Here is a 26,686-nt window from a genome sequence, read left to right on the forward strand (position 1 = left end):
TCAACCAGATCACCAAGTGCTCCTTAGCCACTTGTCAAGCTTTCTGATGCTGGCAGTAGCCTCACAAACAGACTTCATCCTCTGGGTATTTGCAGCTTCCCTCAAGCAAGGAGCTTCTTTCTGGCTGAATTAGCTCATGCTTGTTTTTTCCACCCAGCCTCAAAAGTAAGATCCATGGGAAACAGACCCACTGAGAATCTTTTAGACTTTTCCCCATTCCTTACATTCAATGAACACCTCGCCCGAGAAAGTATTCACTTCTTCACCTGTCATAGCTGAACCTCAAGAAGCCAGACACAGCATTAGGTGCTATAGACACAGATGAAGAAAGTCCACAGACTCAGGGAGACCACAGACTAGTGGGGACATTTAGGGAGCGGCGAAGCTGCTAACTCTGTCCAGTGAAGAGGGAATACAGAGTTACTGAAACCTGGGACCTGTGTTTCCACATCTTGGCCCCTTTTTAATCAGATCAGCCTGAGGGAAAGGACTAATTCCACCATGACAGCTGGGCCCTCAACCAGAACACATCTTCTAATCTCAGCTTCTGGCATCGTTGCAGAGGGGAAGAAGTCACTTCTGCGACATCCAAAATGCAATCCATCTATAACATTACAGATGACTATTGCTATGCCACGCACAAGGAAGCAATTAAAAAGCTACTTAAGATTCTGGAGCAGGTGCATTCTGCTTAGCAAAGAATAAGAAATTTAATCCATCTGTGGCCTAGCTCGAAGTCAAAGTCATTTGTACTGCTCTTTAACAAAACAAACAAGACTCTCAACATGGTAACAGTCAACAAATGAGGGCCAAATTTTGGGGAATATAGATGATGATGATCAGGATGATCTAAAACATTGGAGAACTTACAGTCCACAAGAAGACCCTCCCTAACACTCTCCTTTGATAATGCCAGGTCACAACACATATGTGATACGTAAGCATTGTTTTCCACAAAGCAGGTCAATATCTGTACCGAATAAATAGGGGAAACTTGAAAGCAGTGTTGACAAAACAGATTTGCACCCATGCATACATCTTTCAAATTGCTTCATCAGGGACTTTTGCCACACGTTGGTAAGATGGCTGTCCAGACCGAAGGATACGCTCACTGGCTAAGTAACCACGGTTGTCCTCTAACCAAAGTGGTCACGGGGGAAGCAACTTAGATGCTGGAGGAAGAGAGACAAGGAGAGACCATGATTTCCTGCCAGCCACCAACGTGATCAGACAGTTGAGAGCTCCTGCATGTACTCATATCGATATCGTAACCCACGTCTATTTTTTTAATCAAGACAGTATTTTGCGTTTAATTCTCCAATTATAATTTCAGTACTAAAATACTGGCATTGTTCCTTCATTGTAAATGGTCTCCGGAATTTCTGAAACAATGTCACAGACTTAAAAAGAGGGACAAGCAAAAAAAAAAAAAAAAAAAAAAATTATACCGTAAGAGCAACTTTAAAGAGAATGGCCGGGGAACCCTCCATTTTAGTGCCATACCTCTTATTTTCAGAGATGCAGTTTACCCCACATTTTGCAATTTTCCAATGGGCCCTGACATGCAGTTTTGGTTTCAACAGCACGATAATGTTAACCCAAATTCTCTTATCAAGAAGAATGTGAAAAGAAAAAACTGCTTCGCTTCTTTCCTTGGCCATCTCTCTCCCCTCTCGCATTCCTCATGTCTGGTTTCATTTCCCAAACACACCAGATGCCAAGTACTATTTGGAGCTTTAAAAAAATCATGGGATACAGTCTAAAGGTTGCAGAAGAAACGTTTGAAAGGCGATGTGTTTTCCCCGCAAGTTTCAACATCCTCTCCACCAGGAAACGGAAAGGGCGTTTCTCAGTGTGTCCAGCGGAGGGCCAGCCCTTCCCACACACTCAAGTCCCAAAAGGATGTTCGAACGGGGCGCTTCTGGAAGTGGGTCTTGGAAATTCACCCTGTAGTCAGTCCCTTCAGCTCACTGACTTTCCTGATGCAAGAGGAAAACAATATAGGCACCAGGCACCCTAAAACAGGGCAGTACACACAAAACACACTCCTTCCTGTGTGCCCTCTCTGCATCAGTGGGGGGAGGGGGGTGCAAAGTGGAAGCCAGAACCTGTCCCATTCCTTCCCCTCTTCCTCCCTAGATAATAAGGAAGGAACCCAAGCGAAGTCCATGCACACCCTCAAGCCAGACCAAGCCTCAACCAGCACATAATTCTTTCTTCCAAGCCCAAGTCATAGACTCCTGCCAGAAAACACCTGCTCTTCATGTAAAGAGCAAAGGAGGGGGACCTCCAGGTCTCACCCTAAAAAGCTGGCAATGACTCTTCTGTCATGACTCAGTACTTTAACCACAGGTTTGGGACATAAATCCCTAAAGCCAATACAACACGGTTCTCGAGTTAGGAGTTTGTGTTGTTCACGTGACAGAAACCAGTCTGGAAGCCAGGACATCTCGTCTCGATCATCTGGGAGAAGAGCCAAACCAAAAGTGTCATTGGAGTCCCCACCAAAGAAAGCACAGCCTTGCCAGACAGCCTGTGCCCTTGGGCCTGCCGACCTGTTGCTAGTCTGTGAGTTAAGTCAATAAACAGATTTAAGCTGAAGCCGAAAGAAATGCAAATCGTTTTCTCCCTTTAGGTTTCCATCTTCACTGCCTCTAAGGGATCCACTTAGATGTGCAAGGACAAATTTCAATGAGAGGTTACACAAACATAGGAAGTTACAACTCAATGGCCAGTTCTGTCACATCAAAGCTCTCACTCTTCCAAGAGGCCAAGTTTTGTTCTTTAACAAACATGTAAAACAAGCAACTTTCCTGAATCACCTAGCAGCTCTTTCAGGAAGAATAGGAGAATAGGACATCACAGTCACCAGAGGAGAACGCGAGTACCCTACAGGGCACCAACACCTGCCTGTACCCTGTGGCTCCAGTCCTCTGCTGACCCTACTTGAGTAACCCCTGAAGTCAGAGTCTTCACCCCTGCAGGCAGATGTGGTGCCTCTTGAAATGCCTCCCCACCACGATGATCACACTTCAGGGGTGTTAGGTTTCAGACCTTTCCAAACAAGTAGCCAACACGTTGGGGCGATCCACACAGAATATTTAAGTGACATTAAAAGACACTGCCTAAAAATAAGTAGATTACTACTCATTTTTTGGAACCTTCTCACAACTGAAATAATTCTGGCAAATCCTGAGAGAGAAGAGGTTGAATAGATATACACTTAGTTTGAAAAACTGTGCTTTCCAGATCTAGGAGTAAAGTCTAATACGACTTAGAGAAGATAAACCAGAGGTACTCTGGGCCAAGGACGCGCAATGCCATCCTCAAAGTAGTATCTAGTCCCTCTTCCCAGTGAGGCCATAAGACATGGTCCCTTGAAAAGTGAGTACTGCTACTAACCCTCCCAGCCCCCAAACCAGATGCTGCTCGACCTTACTCCTCCCAAATACTACAACATTTTCTCATCAAGGCGTTTTATTGCCAAGTAGGTACAACTTCCACTTGTGTGCAGGCCTTTATGGAGAATAATGTCCACTGGCATCCTAGGGAAACTACAGTTCCCTGGACTGAAAATAAAGAAATAAAACCTTGCCTGGAGGGCTTTATATGTTCGTGTTTACTGAAAGAAAATTTAAACCTCACTAATTACCTTCTTCTGTTCATGTTCTTCTGACTACTTTCATGCCAAGATTCATACAATTGCAGCAAGAGAAAATGAAACACCATGTAGAACAAACTTTCTTGGTTAAGCTTAGCCTCATTCTCTGGGAACTATTAAGAAACCCCATCCTTCTCATGGAAAATGTCTGTGCTTTTCAGTGAGGGAAAAACTAATGAACAGACACAACATGACATAGGCAGCCGTGGAGACTTGACCCAGGTTCAAAGAGCAGCTCACCCACTTCTTTCCTGGAGGAACCGGAGGAAAGGCTTCAAGACCCTATGTCCTCTCTAAAAGTGTGATGGCTTTTAAGTGGACATTACAAAGGGAACGGAGAACTACCTTAGAGAGTTGGAAGGGGGATTTGTATTTGTTAACTACTGTTTGGTAGAAATGTGTTAACCAGATTCCTTTCTCTGACATTCCTGTGTATCAGCAGAACAAATTCCTGGAACGAGGCTGGTTTAATCTCTACAGGGCAGTTGTCATCACTAAATCAAGGGCTCTGCAGGTTAGTCAGCTTATCTGCAAATTGTGGGAAATTCTCTGAGAGTTTTAGGGGCCGTGTGGGAAAAGGCACTTTGAAAAGTCTTAGCTTTCTTGTATATTTTGAAGCATTCAACAGATTTGGTATTTCAACCCAACCACTTATACAAGAACGACCACATAGCACACCCAACTGAGTCACTGCAAGGACGCTGACATGGGCAATACTGACCTGATTCCCCTTCACATTTCACTCAGGCACTGACCTCACCTACTTATTATTCTACTTTGTACCTCTGAAGGCATCTCGTCTATCCAGGGAAATCACTGAATTGGTCACCAAACTGGACAACGTGACTGTCAGCAGCCACGGCCACAGGCTTTCACGCTTTTGCCTCAGAGAGGTCATTCTGAACCTGTGTGGACACAGCCACCATTTGCCATTACAAATGTAAAAAATGTTTATAGAAAGCTAAGTCCATGGTGATTCCTGGGTTTAAAATTACAGTGTGGTGAGTTGTTGACTAGATCCTGAGCCTCTCTACAACACCTGCTGCTCAGAGGGGTTCATTTTGGGCAAGGCCAGCACCACACCTATGCTCAGGCTGTTACTAATGAGTCCTGCGCATGACAAGGCAGGGAGAAGCCACCCAGAAACTGTAAGGACAGATGATGGAGTCACATTATGAAAACTGGAACTCCCTTGGAAAGAAGGACCCTGCCCTTCATAAAATTCTAACTACAAATTTTACATAATAAACCTTCAAGAGAGGCTTATGAAAAGATGCCGGTAAAGTTTCAATTGAATGCGAATTCAGGTGTAGAAATAAGGCAGTAAAGAGGCCTTCTGGCCCCCACCAGTATGGGATGTTGTGTGGCTCTGGTAGGTGTTGCTCTTCAATCAGAACTTCCCCAGCCCTTCATGAGAGACACACATACCCTCTAATAAATGAGAAGTGAAGGCATTACCTTGTCACGTCAGCCTCTGAAACTAATTTCCAAAAGAAAAAGCGCTAAAAGGACCAAGAGAAATAAAACTTTGACGTGGGATTTCCCCAGTCTCCCTTCGTGTTAGGAAACTCCATAAGCACTTAGATATACAACCATCCAAAATCAGAACAAATTTTTTTCTTAACGGGGGGTGAGGTTGGGGAGAACTTCAGCCCCACAGTGGGCAATCTAATAATCTATGGATGGGAAAGTCAATTGTATTGCCTCAGTGGAGTGCAAAATGGCAATATCTATTGTTGTTTTTAATGTACTGGCCCTTTGATCCACATCTAAGGATTCCTAGATTCCATATATAGGGATTAACCTATAGATATACTTACACATGAGCACAGAGATATATTAACGAGGATGTTCACTACAGCACTGTAATAGAAAACCCATTCACTATTGGTAATAGAGAATCAGTCTAAGTGACCTTCAATAGGTGAATGTTTTAATAAATGTTTGTGCCCCTGCGCCGTAAGACACTGGTTTTCATACTCTGATGCCCAAGCTTTATTTACTCCATACCAATTATATCAGAATCTCTGGTATTGGGGGCCCAGGCATGAGTATTTTTCCAAACTCCAAGGGTAATTCCAATGTGCAGGTCAGTTTGAGAACCAGTGCTACAGAATCCTATGCCCAGGTTCAAAGAATGTCCTAGGTCCATGAATACTGACATGAAAAAGATCTAACATATTCAGAGGAGGAAAAGAAGAAAAAAGAAATCAAGTTGCATAGCAAAACATATGTATCACCATTTATGTTAAAACTAAAAACAACCCTGTGTTTGTAACAATACACACACACCTATATATGTGAATGCATAGAAATCCTTCCAGAATTGGTGGTATAAACTGTAAAGTTGGTCAAAACTTAGCCAAATGCTTGGCACATGGAAGACGCTCGATAAATAGAGGCTATTACTTCCACGTGCATCTAAGTTTTTGGAACCTATGGTTTCATACTTGGATAGTGAACTCTTCTTATAAGTGCACCAGACAGTATTCTACTGAAACTAGGAAGTTTGCAAGCTTCTCAATAACCCCATTAAAACTCTAAGTATACACCTGAATAACTCATTAGCCTTTAAAATTACAGCTTGCTCTGTGTATACACGAAACCCATGCCCAAAAATGCAGGCAGATTCATTGTCAATATCATATTGATTTGTAGGTCCACCAAAATGGCCCATTTACAAGTCGTTCTATGTCAGCCAACAAATCTAAAAACTACAACGTAATGCTAGATGCCACCTTGATGAACAAAGAGGAAGAATATTCCCAGGGCTACGTGTTAAAGCCCCAGGGATGACAATGTGACAAACTTTAGAAAAATGTTTTGTTTGGTCTTAAATTCTTCATATCCCAAGAGGCAATTAGTGGAGAATTTCTGGTTCCCTGAAGCCTTCAAATAGTCACAGGGCCAGTTAGAAGAAAAGTTGGGAGATTCTATTATTTTTTTCTTTTTATTTGGCTCTGTTTCAATTACACTTCTATTGTGGATCAGAAATCAAAGGGCATCACAAATACAGCCCAGGAAAAGAGGCTTAAGGATGCCCATACATGGAATAAAACTTAGTATGTGGTACACTCTTTTTAAAACATTTTTAATGATTATTTTTAATTTTTATATATTTTTTAATGTTTATTTATTTTTGAGAGACAGAGTGTGAGCCGGGGGAGGGGCAGAGAGAGAGAGGGAGACACAGAATCCAAAGCAGGCTCCAGGCTGTCAGCACAGAGCCTGACACAGGGCTCGAACCCACAAACCATGAGATCATGACCTGAGTCAAAGTCGGACACCCTAACATTTGCTTATTTTTGAGAGAGAGACACAGAATCTGAAGCAGACTCCAGGCTCTGTACTGCCAGCACAGAGACCAATGCAAGGCTCGAACTCATGAACGGCAAGATCACGACCTGAGCCTAAGTTGGTCACTTAACCGACTGAGCCACCCAAGCGCCCCAGCTTGTGGTACAGTCTTAAGATGCAATCAAACATATTTAAAAACTATATTTTTATAAAAATGAATTTAGTACAATTTTCAAAATTCTTCTCTATTTTAGGTAATTTTAAAAAGGTATGCATCATCCACATTTACTTGGGCACTGAATGTTTGACTACAACAACTTAAAGCTGGATTCCAGCAATTTTCTCCCAAGTACATGCTCCTAAGTTTCCATCTTTAAAGGTGGGGTTCTCTCTAAAATGAACAAATCAGGAGACTATATATGTTGGCGAGGATGGGAAGAAAGGGAACCCTCTTGCACTGTTGGTGGAAATGCAAACTGGTGCAGCCGTTCTGGAAAACGGTGTGGAGGTTCCTCAAAAAATTAAAAATAGATCTACCCTATGACCCAGCAATGGCACTGCGAGGAATTTACCCAAGGAATACAGGAGTGCTGATGCACAGGGGCACATGTACCCCAATGTTTATAGCAGCATTTTCAACAACAGCCAAATTATGGAAAGAGCCTAAATGTCCATCAACTGACGAATGGATAAAGAAGATGTGGTTTATATATACAATGGAATACTACCTGGCAATGAGAAAGAATGAAATCTGGCCATTTGCAGCAATGTGGATGGAACTGGAGGGTATTATGCTAAGTGAAATAAGTCAGTCAGAGAAAGACAGACACCATATGTTTTCACTCATATGTGGATCTTGAAAAACTTAACAGAAGACTATGGGGGAGGGGAAGGGGAAAAAAAAGTTACAGAGAGGGAGGGAGGCAAACCATTAGAGACTCTTGGATACTGAGAACAAACTGAGGGTTGATGGGGGGTGGGGGAGAAGGGAAAGTGGGTGATGGGCATTGAGGAGGGCACTTGTTGGGATGAGCACTGGGGGTTGTATGGAAACCAGCTTAATAATAAATTATATTCAAAAATAAATAAGTAAATAAAAATAAAGGTGGGGTCCTCTTTATCAATCATTAAGTCACCACACTGCTTACAGAAGCAAATGAAAACATGGTGATCGTATGAACTCATAAGAGGCAAGAGATGGTCTTTCCTGGACCAAGATTTTATCAAGGAATTTTATGAACTTGAGGTCTGAATGCTGACAATATTCCTATGAGATTAAGACTAATTATTTCCTTGCTACATCTCCCAAAGTTTATGTAGTTGAAACCCAATTCCTTCAAATATCACTAAATATTCATTGCAAACAGCTGGAAAGGAAATCTATGATTCTCAGAACTGCAAAATGATTTCCAGTATACTAGTATCAGTCCCAGTGAAACACAGTTACCATTACTTTGGAAGCAATGCACTGGAAGCATACACTGGAAAGCATACATTGTCAAAGAGGAAGTAAAATGTATTTTTTTGAGCTCTTCGCAAGTTAATAAAAAATGAGTACACAGCGCCCATAGGACAATGATGACCAAGTCTGAACAAATGGTCCACCATCAGTCAATGCGGTATGCCTATCGAGCTTTGGGAAAATATCAAAGATTAAAGGAACTCCATCTGATACCTATTGAGTTAATAGGCTCTTTGGCAAGTGAGTTCCAAGTCACTTCCAGAAATCCCAGATGACCTTGGAAGAACCGGATAATGATGCCATTCCTGAAAGTTAAGAAGTCATACAAAGGTAGAGTCTTAAGGAAGCACAAAGTCGAGGCATGTGCTGTCAGAAAAAGTGTTTTCCTTTTTTTTAATATGGGCTTCAAAACTGCCTAACCTATGCATAATAAAAGCAATTGAGGAGACAGATAGGATAAGTTGTGAGAGCTAGCAGGCTTTGCCAAGGACAGGAGAACACGTGCGTTGAATAAGTGAACTGGTGAATGTATATCATCTCTTTTCATAAAGCTAACAATCAACCAAAATAGAAACTACCAGCAGCTACAATAAAAAGTGTTTCCTCATTGGTGATTTCTCTCCATGTGACAAACATCCTTGGGAAGTTATTCACATAGCTTAACAAATGATTCTGAAACTGCATGAGCCAGACAAATAGTGAAGAAAGATCTTTACTGAATTTTAATTACTATACATGGATTACCACACTCGTGACTTAAACTCAGGCCAAAAAACAGAGCCATTCCACAGTCATCAAGGGGGAAGTGTGAAGGAAGCTGATACTAGCCAGTGCCCACTCCACCCAACTCTGTAATTTTCTATATAATTAGGTGAGAACAGTAATTGCTTAATTGCATAACTCAAGAAGACTAGACATTTGCTTCTCTTGCAAAATTTATTCTAAATGCGGTAACAAGAAAAGCTCTGTTGTAAATTACTACTTTGACTCATTTACGAAGCCTACAGTAGCTGGACTGAGGTTAATATTTGGATTTCATATTCTGCAAATATTGTTAAACAGTCAAAAGTCATCAAGTGGCTAAATATGGGAAGCTATCAATATAAGACTGGTTAAATGATTTAGGGTACCTCTGTATGGTGAAATACCACACAGCCATTAAAAAGAAAGGGACACCTTTTCTATTGTTAAGAGGTCTAAAGTATATTAAGTTTCCAAGTTACAGTATAAACATGATATATCATAAATGTAAAAGGAATATACTTAAGCATGGAAACAAAGTATCTAGCCTGTGATAAAATAATAGCTACAAAAACCCATCAAGTAGCTCCTATTCTAGAGAATAAAATGGACATTGGAAAAGGAAGGAAACTTGTTTGCATCTCGGTTCCTTCTCATTTTTTTTTTTAAACATAGGCTTAGACTACTTTTTTTTCCCCTTGATTATCAAGCTGTTTCCAAATGTTTAGAAAGTAATTAGATCTTATAAAAATTAAGTGGCTTTTTGGGGCTCCTGGCTGGCTCAGTCAGTAGAGCATGAGACTTTTGATCTCGGGGTCATGAGTTCAAGCCCCATGTTAGGGATAGAGTTTACTTAAAATAAATAAATAAATAAAATAAAATAAATGACTTTCATTTATCAACCCTCTTCAACATGCCAGCCACTTTTATTGTGCTTTACATCCATTTGTTACCTCAATGAATAAAAGAGATAAACTGTGAATCCTTACGTGTCTCCTCCTGAGAACACAGTCCACTGTCAACAAATCTCTATGCTCTGACCTTAGTTGCTTTAATTTCTGCACTTTTCCACTTTACCACACCCACCTCTGCGATTGTTAGTTCTCAAAATGAAAACGATCTGTTCAACTGTAAAACACCAATACGAACAGTGACTTTGTTTCCTTTAAACTTATAATGAATTTAGAATGGGGGGAAGAAAAGGAGAGGCAGCTACCAAACCATTTACTGAAGACAATACTGTATATATCAATACAGTTCCATCTCATCACCATAGCAACAGAACGCATAACTGCTTCCACCAAAATAGCACAATTCAGAATCCGCTGAAATCCACCGTGCTCTTTGCTATAGAAGTAACTATTGCTACCTTTATCTTCAGAAAATCCACTCTCCAGGTGGCAGCCCCAGGAACACCACATACGGAATTTTTTGTTAGGTGTTTATTAGGAAGCTTGACCCAGAAGGAATGAATTTGCTTAGTAATTTTAAAGTCCTGCTTTCTAAAGCCCAGTTCTAAAGCTACTGAAGTAGCAGCACAGTGTATCCTCTTACATTCATGGCTCCTGACCCAATCTTAAATAAGCAAGCAAATACCATAATGGGAAGTCTGAATTACAAAAGGGCACAGATGGAAGCCTAACAGCTGATCACAAAAGAGGAAGGCAAACACTGGTAACTATTTTTTAAAGAAGGACAAGAAACTTAACGTCAAAATAAGAGATGGTACTAACACTAAAAGAGACCTCAAAATAAAGACAAAAACGATAGGCTATGCATTTCAAGGGAACATGCAATCTACATGAAGACATGATTAAAAAGCTGCTTAATTATTATTTATTCATGATTTCTAAATATATACCACCCACCACCTTTCCCTTCTGTCCCACATTTCTCCCCCCCCCCCCCACCTAAAATCATCATTTACCTTACAAGCACCACTTTCCATTCCATGAAAATAATCAACCAGGACAATCTGTTTTCGGTATGTCTCCCTTCTATTCATCAGCAGAAAACAGAGCTATGACAGATGTTCTAGCTAACCTGGCAACTGGCCCCTTCGTGGTTACTCCTCTTATAAACACCACCCACCTCATTGGGTAGTAGCACGTAAAAGGTAAAAGCCAGCCTCTTTGTGGGAAAACACGCTGGTTAACAACTGTACTTGCTCAGACTGGAAAGGCAACCAGGACAGAGATGCCCACAGGTAATCAACCTCAGACACACACACACACACACACACACACACACACACACACGCACACGCATACGGCTGTCAAACTGGTTTTTCCTCATAGGGACAATTCATAGACAGTCAGGAATCACCCCTCACCCCACATATCTACACACAAATCTCAAGTTCACAATTCTGTGTGATCATTTATACATTTTTATTCATTCATTCATTCTTTCATTCATTCAGGGACCCAGCATGTGCCCACTCTGTTTGGTTTTGGGATACAAAGATGACCGAAACAGATGTAGACCTTGCCCTTGCACAGCTAGTTCACAGGCACATGAGCCCTTGGCTCCTTAAGCCAACTCAAGAGTCTAGACTCTGGCTCTGTGAGCAGACACACAGGAAGTAAGTAGAAGGAGTGGTCAATTCTTCACCTCATCTTCAACAGGCAAGAGCAGATTCTACTTGCTTCAAATAACACAGTCTCCCAGTAACTTCCATGTTCCCTTGAATATAGCTCGGGAGAGGAAGTACAAGGAAGCAGAGGGTGATATCTGTTCTTAACAAATAGGGGGCACAGAGTACCCTGCTAAGGTTTGGGACCTCAAACAAGACACTGGCATCCACTTCCATCCTCGAAGGATTAACTGCTACAGGAACTGCCCTCCCACTACAAACAACTAGAAAAGTGGACAAAACACATGAAACAACTGTACTAGTTACTGGACAAAGACAATGCAGGACCATGATCTTTGAGACAAGGAAATTCCAAGTGAGATAAGCCCTACTATCACCCCAACTTACTCTAGGCAGTAGGGCAGGAAGGGGAAACCCAAGCCAAGCTCAGGGGTCGTGCTAAGCTGAGGAGCCAGAGATAAAAGTTCAGGGAGAATGAGGCAGTGAGCAACTCTGGAAATCTGCAAAGGGGGTCCCCTCCAATCCTCGGCTGAGTACTACTCTGCACGAGGACCTAGGGTTCACATGGGGCTGGGAATAAGCGGCATTCCCACCAGCCTGAGTAGAAAGAGCTGGTTTACATAAAATATCAGGAAGAGCCTCCAAAAGGGTCCTAGACACAGCCTGCTCTGGAAAGGGCTTAAAAGCCGCCTCAAAAGGGTCTCGCTGATCCCAAGTAATTTAACCATGTGCCAGAACAAAGGCCAACACTCTTTAAAGGGAGTCCTTCAGGCAGAAAGAAATTGATACCAGATAGAAATTTGGATCTACACAAAGCAAAGAAGAATGCTGGAAATGGCCAACCTCTGGGTAAATAGAAAACCAGACACTGCCTCAGAGTTTCCCAGCCACTGACCTTTAGGATGCGCTTTTGCAGAAATCCACAGATGACACTAACGGGGTCAGAAGGTCAGGATCAAAGTGAGTCCTAGCTCTGCTACTAACTGTCCCCCTAACCTCAGTCTCTTAGAGCCCTCTGGGCCATTATTTCCTCAGAAAAATGCCCTCCCTTGAAATGTCATCACACTATATAATGACCATGAATGTGCTTTGGAAATTCTGAGTACTGAGCAAAGATTTACCAAGTGCCTTCTATGCACATTTCTAGGCTTTATATGTCTGGACCTCAGTTTATTCATCTGTAAAATGAAAATAATAATAGTACCCAGTTCAAGGGGTTGTTGGCCCCATTCAGTAGGTAAATATATGTAAAGTATAAAGAATAATGTCTGGCCAGAGTAAGTTCTTACAGATGAGATTATTATGACTATTTCTACTACTGCTGCTGTTGGTAATTAATGTTACTACTGGGCATATGATCATTAAAAAGACCAATTTGGTTCTTGCCCTCAGATTCCATATTTGAGCTATGTGACAATGAAAACAATGCTTTGGGGATAGTTTTTTAAAATTTTGCCAGAGAAAAATGTGGGATAGCTGGGGGAAAAATACTAGTGTGAAGGGATCCCTAGACCTCACTTCCAGCTCTTCTCCTCAAGTAGCCCTGGGACCCCGGTTACATCATTGCTCTTGTCGGAGACTCAGTTTATCCTTACAGAGGTAGGTGAGAATCTTCAAGGATCCCTTCCAGTCCCAACATCTGATGATATGAACCAGAGGATCCATTTTAAAATTTTTTTTTTCAACGTTTATTTATTTTTGGGACAGAGAGAGACAGAGCATGAACGGGGGAGGGGCAGAGAGAGAGGGAGACACAGAATCGGAAACAGGCTCCAGGCTCCGAGCCATCAGCCCAGAGCCTGACGCGGGGCTCGAACTCGCGGACCGCGAGATCGTGACCTGGCTGAAGTCGGACGCTTAACCGACTGCGCCACCCAGGCGCCCCAAGAGGATCCATTTTAGAAGCATGTTGCTCCTGCCTGTATTTGAGCAATTTAATTCTCATAGCATCAAATCCCCATATAGGAAACAATTAATTTTGAGGAAGGGAAGTTTGTGATTTAAGAAAGCTATAAGAAATAAACTCGAAATCTAGGATTAATATAAACGCCTGCACATAAGTCCCAAACCTAGAACCAAGGCCACCTGATTCATCTCCATAAAAATGCGAAGGAGTACAATAGCCTGTCACTCCCACCTACTGCTGGGTAAACCACCATTTTGATTTTGAGAAGCTAATATAATTAGAGGAAGCAGGGAAGCTCTTCCTTTTGGTTCCAGAGTTTGAATTGGCTCCAAACAAGCAGAATTCTCTCTCCTGTCTACAATTCTAGAATTGAGAAGAAAAATGGTAGTACGCTGTGGAAGTTCCTTACGCCAGAGAAAAAAGAAGAAATATGTCAACAGCTAGTTTCTTCTACTGGTTGTTTATACCAGCATGTACCACAATTGGTAAGCTATCAATTACAAACACAAAAGCTCCCATAAAATTAACTGGTTCCGATCTTACAAAATGTAGCTAATTTTAGCCAAGTCTCAAAAACCAATATTTTCCTTTTTGATAAGCATCATTCAAGGTAAAGTTTCCACTGGAAGAAATAGTAAGTGGTGGAACCCTAAGAGAATGAATCTCTGTCTGATCTTCCAAAAACAGTTGTGAAAGGAACTTTCCTAAAGTTTTCCTAACATGTTGCAGAGGATGAGCCAAAGATTTTGCAGAATTTTATGAAGAGCTTCTATTAACTTCATTGGAGAGAACATGTTGCATAACATTAACTCCAGGGAAAAAATATTTTTCTGTACATATATATAATATGCTATGTATCATTTCAGGCAGTTCCCAGACCCCCTGCAGTTTACCATCAGCCTTAGCCCCAAAACTTTAAACACACAACTAAAACGCATCGAAGGAGCCCTTAAAGCACACTCGCATCATGTGCACATACACACACACAGAGTAAAATTTGAGAGCATGCTGTATCTGTCTTGGGACCTGCCATTGCTACCTCAGATGGACACGTTTCTAACCTATATGTCTACTTGAACACCTATGGGAACTACCTCATCTCCTTCTCCCTGTGATTCTAAAGGGGGTAATCAACCAAGTGATCATATGCCTTCATCAACAGAGGTGGGCACATGGCATTGGCTTGGCCAATCAAGGCACTCTACCCCCTGGACAGAGTAACTGATCTTGAGATGGGCACCCAACACAAAGAAAACCAGACATCTTTATGTGTGTCAATGCTGTAGACACATCCTAGAATCATGAGATAGGACCATAAACACCTGCAATTTACAATAATTGACTTTTCCACCATGTGTTGGAAACAACCCAAGAATGAAGCCAGCAAAGATAAAAGCAGAACTGAGAGATGGGACAAGGGGGATGGGGAGATGAGGAGGTTTTAAATGACATCATTTAACTACTGGATCCAGCTAAGCCTCAAGTCAAATATCCCCAGAACTCCCCACTGCATGTTTCAATGAACTACTGCCCCCACCAGCCAAGTTAAGTGGGTTCTGTCCCTTGATGCAAAAACAAAAACAAAAACAGAAACAAAAACAAAAACCTGATTCACGCTCCACTTGACTAACTGGGGTGAAAACTATCACTTATTGAGTGCCTCCCAAGTGTCAGAGACCACGTGGAACATCAATATGCATCATTTTAGCAGGGCACCTGGGTCGTTCAGTCGATTAAGCATCCAGCTTCGGCTCATGTCATGATTTCACGGTTCATGTGTTTGAGCCCCTCGTCGGGCTCTGTGCTGACCGCTCAGAGCCTGGAACCTGCTTCAGATTCTGTGTCTCCCTCTCTCTCTCTGCCCCTCCCCCACTCATGTTCTGTCTCTTTCAAAAATAAATAAAATTATGTATCATTTTAGCTAATTTTTATCATCATTCTGGGAAGCAAATGTCACAATTTTATAATAAAGAAAGCTACCAAGGATATCCAGAGAACTAAGAAGTGTCCTCAGGGATTTAAACCCTGCCTGTCTCATTCCAAAGCCCATTCACTTCTTACCAACTACACCTCCTCGAACCACAAACCTGTGTCTTTCAAGATACTTCATCATTTTCTAAGACTCAACCTAATAATCAAGCTGACAATCAAGCCATAAATCCAAACACAAGTGTCTCATTTTAGGGAAGGCTCTTAAGACTTTGCTGCTCACAAGTCAATATGAATAATGTAACACCTCTTTTCTCAAATGAATCCTATTTTTGGAAACAAATTTTGCCAGGCTGACTTTCCAGGAATCTTAAACAAGCCTGGAGGGACTTATTCTTTGAAGCTTGGAAGTAACACAAGTTTTGGGGTGTATGGTGTTGAAAAAGACATAGTTAGAACATAGAAGTCATCGTCACAGCTAAGCAGGAAGCATTCAGAAATAACCACCACCACCCCCCTTTCTCAAAGACAGGCCACAATCCAAAATTTTAGTCATTCATCTCTAACTTTGCCCCCAGCAGTAGAGTTTGCAAGAGACAGACTGTAGCAAGAAAGGAATTTAACAAGGGGGGGTAGCACACAACTAGGCAAACTTAAGAAAAGTATCAAGGGTCTGAAAATTCCACCAGTAGGCCTGCAAAAGAACATATCACAGGTGAAGGTGTCAAACCAATTGAAGGAGGTGAGAAAGAAGGGGTGGAGAAACTGGAACAGGCAAAGGTGTGGTCAATAGAATTCAGTGTTCTGCTGTAGGCATAAAATTCATTAGCTACATCTCTTTTAACATTTAGGAAAAGAACTAGCATGGCAATAAGGAAACTATGCTTAACTAACTAGTCATTACTATCCTTTTTTGTAGGACTTGGGTTTAACAGGTGGAGTTGAGGCCCCTATTTGGGTAATGGCCAACTACCCTTATTATAGGTTGGGTTATTTATTTTACATAACCACAAGAAAAAGGTAAATGTTAAAACCATAGGGTGTCACCCTATTTCATAACATGTAATAGTATATTCCCTTCATAACGTAATTTAGTTTTCTAAGTACTTGTGTATACACTGTGCCATTTGATTTTCCCAACAACCCTGAGAGGAAGAGAGTCACAGGCAATCAGATACTGTTTTCACTTCCACTTTACAGATGCGAAACTATCTTTGAGCACTAAAATGACCTCCACAAGGCCAAACCACTCCTAAGTAGCAGAGCAGGGACTTGAATTCAGGCCACCCTTCTTCCAATATTCTGAATTGCCAGCCTGACCATCCTAGAATTATCCAACAAAGAATAGTCTCAGGCTCTTTTGTTGAAAGGCTCTGACGGAAGAAACAGCATTTAAATTACGTTTCAAATAGTTATTATTATCTGTCATCAACATATGCGATGTTTTAGAGGGCAGTCCATTATACTTCTAGGAGGTGTTTATAGTGGCAAAAATCATACAAATGAAGATACTCCAGTGTTTTATTGGGTCAGCTACAGCTTTACTCACTCGTCTCATCTCTACATTAATTAACCAGCTATTTGTCAGGGATTATATACAAAGGATTAAGGAATACAAAATTGGGGGCACCTGGGTGGCTCAGTCAGTTAAGTATCTGACTCTTGGTTTCAGGTCAGGTTACAATCTCACGATTTGTGAGTTCAAGCCCCAAATCGGGCTCTGCACTGACAGCTCAGGGTATGCTTAGGATTCTCTATCTCCCTCTCTCTCTGCCCCTCCCCTCTCAAAAATAAACATAAAAAAAAAAAAAAAAAGGAATACAAAATTGAACACACCATACTCTGTCCCTGTCAGAAATCAAATAGATAAGAGGGAGAGGCTGACTTGTAGATATGCTATAAGAACACAGAGGAAAGAGACCTGTATCCAAGATGATATCTCCAGAGTGGGAAACCAGAAACATCACACTTGGTTCCAGTCATTAAGGAGCTAACAGAGAAGAGACTCATGAACACAGCAAAATACAGAGTAATAGATATAAATGCCACAAAAGAGGTATTAAGTAATGTAAGTGTTCAGAGGACATAAAGGGCACTTCTAATTAGGACGACCTCAGAAATTTTTTGAAAAGATTAAATACGAATAGGCCTTTAGAGAACTGTTATATCTTAGTGGAGCATAAGGCAAAGACTACAAAAGCCAGCTGCCTGCTCCCTGTAGAGACATCCTGAGAGGCTCCAGATTCCATATTGGCCTATGACAACCACTGAGCTGAGGACAATGATGCTGCTGAACTCCCGTGAACTCTCTCTCATTCACAAGGCCATCAAGATATACAAACAAACAAACAAACAAACTTGGTGAAAGACATCCACGACACTCATCTTTGTAGGATCTGAGCCATTACGTTAAAAACGTGAATCATTTGTGCCTCCAATATTTCTCTCTAAATTGCCTTCATACCCAATAATGGGAAGATCGCCACGTGAAGAATATCTTACTCTTCAAGACTGTCAATTACATTCTCACAAATCATTCTAACCAGTCCATTTGGTTTTGAAGGAGAAACAAGTTATGAATGCATCACCCTAAAAGCATGCTAATACCATCAGAAGGATATATGGGTTTCACTCATTTTCCCATTTCCAGCAAAACTGGCACTAGCATACGTGCTCAACTAAAAATCATTAAAAATTAGAAAAGAGACCTGAGAGACCATTTTACAGATACCAAGACTATGAGAGATTAAATGACTTCTTCAAGGGGCTCCTGGGCGCTTCAGTCAGTTAAGCGTCTGACTCTTGATTTCGGCTCAGGTCATGATCTCACAGTTTTAGGAGTCCAAGCCCTGCATTGGGCTCTGTGCTAACTGCATAGAGTCGGCTTGGAATTGACCCTCTCTCTGCCCCCACCCTACTGGCGCTCTCGCAAAATAAACTTTAAATAAATAAATAAATAAATAAATAAATAAATAACTGACTTCCTCAAGCTCACACACTAATTTAAAGACAAAGCAGTTAAGTAAGACTCAAGGAGTGATTCTAAATAGATTCTTAATAACTGGGAAGTCTGACCTAGCAAATTAATCTCAAAATACCACACAAATGTGGGGGGGTTTTTTTGCCACAATTTAAAACAATTGGTAGGTGAATAAACAAAAACCTATACAAATGTTTTTGGTTAATGATGCTATTTTAAACACTGAGCTTTTGACAAGATTTTTACAATCTAATTCTCCTACTCAGTAGAACGAGTCAACTTTGATTGCATTTTCTTTAACTCTTTCCGTCACAAAAGTAGAAACCCAATTCCAGAAGCAAACTATGCCGCTATTCTCTAAGAATCTGTAATCCTTCAAATAACAGAAAGAGCTACAGAGACTTCCCACTGACCAGCTGGTTCCTGCTCTGGGGAGTAGGGTGGAAAGAAGGGAGAAGGTCCAGGATTAACAGTTTTCTTGACTATTAGGAAAGTTCAGACATGTGGTAGTGTCTCACTAGACAATGGGGCCTATGTCAATCCTGTTACAAAACATTTTATAAATTCCAGTTTTCAAAAGTATGCCCAGTGGCCTATAGGTATCCTGGAGTGTATTCTTCCTTCAGAAGAAAAGTACATAAAGTACTTCATAATTTCAGATCATTCGATTTCCTAAATAGGATGCTGCATTAGACTAAACTAAACCCTATCTGTATTAGCCTACGTTGGCCTGGGGTGGTCAAAATAAACTTTTTCAACTTTCAGTTCTCCTAAATAAATATTTCTCCTGGTATTTTCACCGACATGTTGATCAGTACTCATTTTTTCTGTTACGACAGTGTTGAATATGTATTCCATCCCCTGTGAGAGGTCTCTTTTGGAATGTTGCTATCATGCTACAAATAAGTTTCACTATATGTTCTCTCCTAGAGAAACAAGAACAGATGTTCATCATATTCTCCTAGTTGTAAACCAAATGAACTGAACCTCCAATTAAGGCAGCTACTCTTCAAATCCCACTTTTTCATATATATTCCAAAATATGTAGGTTACAACTGAAGGACGCTACACAAAACATGAGCAAACTACAGCCTATAGGCCAAATACAGCACCCCACTCCTCACCGATGGTTGTTGTTCTTTTTAAAGTTTATTTATTTTGAGAGAGAGAGAGAGAATGGGGGAGGAGCAGAGAAAGAGAATCCCAAGCAAGCTCCACACTGTCAGCACAGAGCCAGACGCAGGGCTTGAACTCATGAACCACAAGATGACAACCTGAGCTGCAACCAATAGTCGGATGTCTAACTGACTGAGCCACCCAAGCACCACTCACCAATAGTTTTTGGAAATAAAGTTTCATTGGATCACAGCCACACCTAGGTTTATAGACTGTCTGTAGCTGCTTTCTGAGTAGTTGTCACAGATATTTGGGTCCCTCAAACCTAAAACATTTACTATGTAGTACCTTGTAGAAAAAGTCTGCTGACCCCTGGTCTATATTAAGTACACCAAACAAAAGAAGTTTGGGGATGTTTTCCAAAACACTTATATAAAAAATAAATTCATTCATGGGGCTCCTGGGTGACTCAGCCAGGTAAGCATCTTACTCTTGATTTCGGTTCAGGCCATGATCTCATGGTTCATGAGTTCAAGCCCCGCAGAGGGCTCTGTGCTGACAATGCAGAGCCTGCTTGAGATCTCTCTGTCTCTCTGCCCGTCCCCTGCACGCACGGACACACTCTCACTCTCTCTCAAAATAAGTAAATATATAAGCATTTTAAAGAAAGGAAGAAAGAAAAAGAATTTATTCATTCATTTAGCAAGTATATATTAACCATCTTTGGAAGCTGTTCTAGGGGCTGGAAACCCATTAATCAACTGGAAAGATGAGGCCCCTGTGTTTTTGGAGGTCATATTCTAGTGAGAGGAGACAGACAAACATAACTACTTTAATTCCAGGTAGATAAAACAGGATATATAGAGACAGCAGTCAAGGATTCTGAAGGGTGGTGATTCTTTAGGAGATGCAAAATCATGAGGATGACAGCTCAGAAGATGCCACTGGGACTGACATTTCAATGGCGAGAGGCCAAACATGCAAAAATCTGAAGACTGACCCAGGCAGAGGGAATAACAAAGGCTCCAGGGCAAGAAATGCTAGGCCTGCTCAAAAAAACAAAAAGGTGACTAATGCACCTGAAGAGGCACAAGGTAAAATCAAGGGGTCAGCAAGGACCATGTATGATGAGTAATGAGCAAAATCATGATACTAGTAAATTTCCATCTTCAGCTGCTTAGGTATTAATAAACACTACTAGATTAAAAAAAAAAAAACTAATCAGAGTATAAGGATTGCTTTGGCTACTTCATTTTGCCACAACTTCTTCCTTTTGATCTGTTGAAAATTACCTGAAGCTCAAATGTCTAGCAGCCTAAGAAAGAACACTTTGTTAGAGACAGTTTCTGCTAAGGAAGTAATTACTCCCTCTCCCTGCATATACCGCAACCCCCCCCCCCAAAAAAAAGACTGACTGTTCTCATTGCAAAGACATAAAGTGACCATTTCAAATGGGATTTTTTTTTTAAAGAAAGAGAATTTCCCGTTATTAAGCATAATTAAGCCTATTTTCCCAAGTCTACTAGGCTATTCATTCAATGAAGTGAGGTCTGTCTCCTCACCATCTCTGAGTAGCAGCTGTGTGCATGTTCCACCAGAAATCTTTCAAAGCAGTTGGCTGGTTTGGACAAAACGTAATATTCCTTGAAAGTCTGGAAAGATATACCATATGGCTTGGTTTGCCATCGTCAAAGTAAATGGAGGACTGTTTCACTGTAGAGAATTTCAACGTATTGCTGAATAGCCACAAAAATCAATCTTTTTTTTTTTTTTAAATATTTGTTTATTTACTTTGAGAGACAGAAAGAGAACAACACTTGAGAGCAGGGGAGAGGCAGAGAGAGGGAGGAGAGAGAATCCCAAGCAGGCTCCACACTGCCAGTGCAGAGCCTGACTCAGGGCTCAAACCCACAAACCATGAGATCATAACCTGAGCCGAAATCAAGAGTCGGATGCTTAACCAACTGAGCCACCCAAGGGTCCCTCAATCTCCTCTCTTAATGCCCTTTCCCTTTCAAATTTTTTAAGGGATTTATGAATCTGAAAAAACAACGTTCCATTTTTAGATCCCAAAATATAAGAAGTCAAGAGCATTTGGAAGAAAGGCCAAGACAGAGGTGCTCTGATAAAACCATGACTCTCAGCGAACAGCCAAATTTACGAAGCACGAGTAGTTATGGGATATTCTGGAGGGATGACAACCAACTGGCCTTCACTAAGATGTAATGAGGCACAGATCTGCAGAACAAGGTCCCCTCATTGGTGAACACTGTGTGATGACGGGTATGGCATGGACGTTCATAAGCAGACTTGAACAGGCCATAGAAGAGCGCTGTTGAAAAGTATGCTGAAGCGTGAACCTTCAAAAGCAGCAGCAAAGCCAGAGAAGAACCAGCAGACAACTTCCCCAGAGAATTAACTTGCAATCAGTTTCCTCACCATAAAGCAGGCATAAAATAGTAGTCACCTTCAGGGTGGTGGACACTTTACTAGGTGCTCAATAAGCAGTACGCTCATCAAATGCACCAATCATTTCACGTTTTACCTCACTGAATCCTCACTAAACCCCGAAATAGGTCCCATTGTGCCATGCTTACAACTGACCAGAGACAGATGCTCAGAGGGGTTATATAATTGCCCCAAAATACTCGGCTGGCAAATGGCAGCACCTAGATCCAAAGCCAGATGGCTCCAAAGTCTACATGCAACAGAAGTTGCCTGTTGGTGGTCCACAGACACACTTTCTTAGACCTACTCAGTGTTGACTAATCCCATGGTAGCAGCTAATGTTTGTTAAGCATTTACTGTATGCCAGACACTGAGTTCTTTTCATCAAGTTCTAACTGCAAGTTTATGATGTGGCTTTTATTATTGGCACTGTTTTACAGTGAGGCTCTGAGAACTAAAGATTAGGTCTAATGCCCAAAGTCGCATAGCTGATAAATGGTGGAACTGAGATTTGAACTCTGGCTGTCTGGTTCCAAAGCCAAACTCTTAACCACTAGACCAAACAGTCTCCTTAAAAAGTAATAACGCTTTAAAATACAGTTTTATTAATTGCCAAATAGTTGGATATCCTATTAACACAGAACTTTCGTTCCCAAGCAACGACAATTTGACACACAGTTTGCCATGGTCCCAGGACTCCCTACTCTTTCTCCAACACCAAGACGAGGGGCCAGCTGCCATTTTTCATCATTACTGCTTGCATTTTGTTTTCTCATAAAAGAATTAGGAGGAAGGTAAAATAATTCTCAGGCTTGCATTTCTATCAAAAGTGGTAAATAGAAGACAGTAAGCCACATGTCCAAAGAAAAATGGGAGACAAGTGGACATGAAGATTCTTCTGTGTTTAATATGCAAAATGAATGACTGCTTTCCTTCCCATGCTCAGTTGCATTACCTACCTGCTAGAAACATTTGAATTTGATCTGTCTTAACCTCTACATCATTATAAGCAGCAAAAGACATGTTGACAGCAAGTATACAGCTGTGCAAGAGAGAAAACTTTTAATTCTGTCAACAGGATGATGGAAGGAGTCCCACCTGCCACAGAACAATGCTTCTTAAATATGACTTAGAAGTCTCTAGTCAATTGAATATCTGTTTTGTTTTTTTAAGTGTATATTGCTTGGATAGAAAGAAACTCAGCCCCAGGAAGAGGCTCCATGTTACCCCATGGAACACTACTACCTCCTTGGGCAAGGGGACCCTTCTTTGAAAATAAGTACTCTCAACCCCCCTGTCACCACCACCACCACCCTGCTTGCTTAGCTGCAATGTTAGCTTCCAGCTACGCTAGTCAGTATACTACCCCAGTCAGACTCCCAAGTTGACTACTACCTAAGTCTAATTCCACTGTGGCTCTGTTGGGGACTTATTTGTAAGGAAATGGTAGGAGGCCCACCCTGATACCTGCTGTTTCACAGAGAAATAATGGATTTGTCATGTGGGTTGCCCTATCTACATCTCAGCTGAAATTCCATTTGCAAGGGAAAGAGAGTTAATGGGCCTTAAATGTCAAAATCCACTACAGTTTATACCAATAAGCTGACAGCACTAAATTTACTCCAATGCTGTTCCATTGTCTCACACATTCTGCTATTAAAATGGGTGGTGGGGGAGAAACTTGTTTGGTATTCATTTCAACCTAGTGAACTATTTATAGGCAGGAAAATCACCATGGCTACCTATGCCCCAATGCATAGGCCCATGTTGGGCTCTGTGCTGCCTCAGCCTGGAGCCTGCTTCAGATTTTGTATCTCCCTCTCTCTCTCTCTGCCCTTCCCCGGCTCACACTCTCTCTCAAAAAATAAAACGTTAAAAAAAAACAAAAACAAAAAACAAAAAACGGAAAGGAAAGGAAAAGAAAGAAACACACTGTGAGGAATCTTTTAAACCAGTCCACTAAATGTTTCTTAGTTTCAATACTTGTTGGCTCATCACAGCTACAATCCTCATAATATAATCCTCATTAGAAAAAATCTTATCACACGAATTCTCTAACATTTTCTAAATGTAATATAACATAAAAAAATCAATAAAAAAAATTAAGGTGTTTTAGAATTCAGAGGAGAAAAGGGGAGGGTATTCATTCTACCAATGGACTGCTACTTGCAACTAGGAAAAAATAAGTTACTTAAAACTAGAGGTAAGTCTAAAACAAAGTAACCGTTTGATCTACAACACTTAGGGGAAGGACAGAGGGAAAAGGTAGGCAAGGAAGACAGGATTTATTCAGATTACAAAAGAACATGTGTACTGAGTGTGCTGGCTTCCAGGTGGTTCTTGAGTAAAGACAAGAATAAGGAAAAGCCATCAAGCACAGCCTACATAAATATGACCCTGGCCCTGGGGAAAAAAAATCTGAGTAATGAAGCCCAAATATAGGAGCACGATCTAAAAATAACCCTTCTGCTTCTACAGAGGTATTTTCCTGTTAGCATTTATTTGAAATGTGTGGGAAGACAAAACCGTTTGAGTTAAGTGAATTTCCAGATATTATCAAGTAAAGTGATGCTCTAAACCATACTTGACCAATAGTAAAAATGCAATTTCTCCTTCCCTTAGTTTTCTCTGGCGGGGGCGGGGGGGCGGCAAGGGGGACACAAAGGCCAGTAATGGGCAAGAATGTCATTTCTAAATTCCATGATAAGCTGATATTGTCAGATAAAACATCTTAATACCTAACTTATGTCACAGGAAACACTAGATCCTTGGAATTGTGTGAGAACCACTATAATTATTTTTTTCCATAAAGAAAGATGAATAGAAGATGACAGAATGTTGACACTGTGATTACATTTTCCTATCACGCCACAAATTTAAAAGATTTCAGTATCACTGCCTAGGGTGGGTTTTTTCCCCCTTAAAACTAAAAAAAAAAAAAAAAAGTGCTAAAAAATACAAAACAACTGTGGGTTGACATATGTAACTCTAGCACTTCAAAAAAATATTTAAGGGGTAACTACTAGTAATCACATCCTATGCTCTGTGCTGCCCCTGTTTGAAATCAATCTTTTCCCCAATGGCAGTTAGAAAAAGACAGCCGTACTTTTGTTCCCCCACACTTTAAAATTAGATAACTACAATGGTGGTGCAAAAAAGAAAGAAATGGAGTACCAAAGGATCCTATTTCACTATATAAAGAGCATAATACAGAAGGCATAGGAGTCTGTCCTTTGGTCACACAGGAATAACGGTCCTACGCTATTTCAGTACAAAGTAAAGATAGAGCTTGGTGGTAGTGACTGGGCATAAGAAGTCACGAAGTCCCACTGCGAAAGCCTGCCTCAGGAGCAACAAGTACCACCTGATAGTCCTGGGTGTGCACATGGGTGCCCAGCAGTGGCGGCATCACCGAAAATAAGACCCCATCCCTGCCCTTAAGGACAGTCAAATTTTAGTGGAAGAACTTTAGTGCGAACAATTTCTCCTAATTGTGCTCAGGAGCACCAAATTTGGTCTGGGACACTGGGGAAATCTGCACAAGCATGTGGTTATAGATAACCTCCCAAGAATCCAGGCCCATGTGCAAACCTTCCTGTTGCGTGCGTGCGTGTGTGTGTGTGTGTGTGTATATATAAAATATCCTATCATATATCATATCATATATATCATATCATATATATATATGATAAGCTGATGCTGTCTCTAGGTAAAACATCTTAATACCTAACTTATGTCAGGGGAAACATTAGATCCTTGGAAGGATATATACATACACACACACACACATACATATCCGTATATACGGATATACATACATACATACATACATATCTGTATATACGGATATACATACATATACATACATACATACATGTATACATACATAATTTTTTTTGCATACTTTATGCAGCATAGGATGGACACTTACAGGGATGTTCAGAGTTGGAACACATTAAACTTGCAAATCACACCTCTGATACCTAGCCATCCCAAACAAGTCCATCAAGACCTTCACACAAACCTAGATCTCAATCTCATGGCCAGTTGTTTCGGTTAAACAATTTAAAAAACAAGAAAGTGACCTACATAGGTAGTCTATAATGGAAAAGGAGAGACTTCCCTCTCTTTCACTAAAAGCACATTTTCAGGAGTGAGGGACAGAAGGAAGGAAATGAAAGGCACACCACACCTTTCCTGCTCATATATAAACCCATTTCTGTATGGTGGTTCATAAAGTACCCAATGTATTTATAATGGAGTCCATATAAAGAATTAGAAGCTAAAATTAGAACATATGTTAAAAGTATTTCCTATATTAATTAGACTATGGGGAAATAAATATTTTGACTCAAGTACTTCGTTGTTTCACTGAAAATTCTACAGACCTAGGCTGAACATTTTTTAATTAAAATATAGAAGTGAAAAAAGAATCTGATAGAAACAAGACCAGAGACCATGGCTTTGTAGAACTCCAGGGGAACCATTCACACTACTTTCTGTTGGTGGAGTTGGCCAGGGCCACCCTAAGTAGACACATGGTGGCCCTG

At 41.0% G+C, this 26,686-nt stretch overlaps 1 protein-coding gene and 1 non-coding gene across 2 annotated transcripts in view; one reads left to right on the forward strand and one right to left on the reverse strand.

Annotated features, from left to right (window-relative positions):
• DAAM1 (dishevelled associated activator of morphogenesis 1) overlaps positions 1 to 26,686 on the reverse strand; it is a 175,349-nt gene that overhangs the window by 113,962 nt on the left and 34,701 nt on the right.
• On the forward strand, positions 9,932 to 10,004 carry TRNAK-UUU (transfer RNA lysine (anticodon UUU)). Its single transcript has one exon. It is a non-coding gene; the product is annotated as a tRNA-Lys (tRNA).

The sequence above is a fragment of the Lynx rufus genome, unplaced genomic scaffold (genome assembly GCF_022079265.1).
Source record: "Lynx rufus isolate CCGP_SWC_20201006 ecotype Redwood Valley unplaced genomic scaffold, mLynRuf1.p SCAF_17, whole genome shotgun sequence".
Lineage (NCBI taxonomy): Eukaryota > Metazoa > Chordata > Mammalia > Carnivora > Felidae > Lynx > Lynx rufus.